The 1,471-nt window shown below is 39.8% G+C and overlaps 1 non-coding gene across 1 annotated transcript; it reads left to right on the forward strand.

Moving 5' to 3' along the window:
• The first annotated feature begins 427 nt into the window (after positions 1-427).
• LOC128195144 (small nucleolar RNA R71) lies at positions 428-531 on the forward strand. The gene has a single exon (XR_008246716.1). It is a non-coding gene; the product is annotated as a small nucleolar RNA R71 (small nucleolar RNA).
• Positions 532-1,471: the final 940 nt, after the last annotated feature.

The following is a 1,471-nucleotide window of genomic DNA, read 5'->3' on the forward strand; positions in this document are numbered from 1 at the left end:
ACCATAAAATGACATTTCTCAAAATTGAGGACAAGGTTTGTTTCTATGCATCTTTTAAGAACTTTCTCCAAACTATCTAAGCATGTATCAAATGAGGATCCATAAACAGTGAAATCATCCATGAATACTTCTATACAACTTTCAAGATAATCGCTGAAGATGCTAAGCATGCATCGCTGGAAAGTACCAGGAGCGTTGCATAGACCAAATGGCATCCTCCTATAGGCAAAAGTGCCAAAGGGACAGGTGAATGTTGTTTTCTCTTGGTCCTCAGGAGCGATATTGATTTGAAAATAGCCAGAAAACCCATCAAGAAAGCAATAATGAGACTTACCTGCCAGGCGCTCCAGCACTGGCAGCATCAATCATACTCCTCTCCATGTTATTCAGTCCTTCATAGAAATACTGGAGAAGTAGTTGCTCGCTTATCTGATGATGAGGGCAGCTTGCACAAAGTTTCTTGAATCTTTCCCAGTACTCATATAAGCTCTCCTCCCCAAACTGTCTAATCCCAGATATATCTTTCCTGATCGCAGTGGTTCGGGATGCTGGAAAAAATTTCTCCAAGAATAACCTCTTCAGATCGCCCCAACTGGTGATGGATCTAGGCGCCAAACAGTATAACCAATCCTTCGCTACACCTTCTAGCGAATGCGGGAATGCCTTCAGAAAGATATTGTCTTCAGGAACATCATGAGGTTTCATTGATGAACAAACAATATGGAATTCCTTCAAATGTTTATGCGGGCTTTCACCTGCAAGGCCATGAAACTTTGGTAACAAATGGATTAGTCCAGTTTTTAGAACATATGGAACATCTTCATCTGGATACTGGATGCACAAACTTTCGTAGGTGAAATCAGGTGCAGCCATCTCTCTAAGAGTTCTCCCGCGAGGCGGAGGTTGTGCCATATCGTTCTCAGTGTGAAAAATAATAGAATCAGAATCAGTAGTGGGATGTTCCGTATCTACTGCAATTGGCTCAATAATTGACTCTAAAGATAAATTCCGAGAATTACTGGTCAACCTACGAAACGTTCTATCAATCTCAGGATCAAAGGGTTGTATGGTTCCAGGATTGCTCCTAGTCATGAACTAAGTTACAGCACCCTATAGTCAAGAAACGATAGCAGAAGAAAAAGAAAAAAAAAAAAAAAATTCAAACAGACAAAATATCCACAGACTCAAACATAGATGACAAACCACATATTTACACAAAAGACCTCAAACCGAACCATTGGTCCCCGGCAGCGGCGCCAAAATTTGATACGACTGTCGCGGTCATACAAATTTTATACAGATTAAAAATGTAGTATAATCTAGGATTTGACTCCTAGGTCGTCTCTCAAAGACCAAACTGTTGGTTCGGGTTTTCAGTCAATTACGAATTGGGGGTTTTGATTGTTTTTGTGTTTTTTTATTCGCAGAAAAATTAAATGATGAAAGTCGTAAATTCACAAACAGTAAAAAT

Source organism: Vigna angularis, chromosome 1, assembly GCF_016808095.1.
Source record: "Vigna angularis cultivar LongXiaoDou No.4 chromosome 1, ASM1680809v1, whole genome shotgun sequence".
NCBI lineage: Eukaryota > Viridiplantae > Streptophyta > Magnoliopsida > Fabales > Fabaceae > Vigna > Vigna angularis.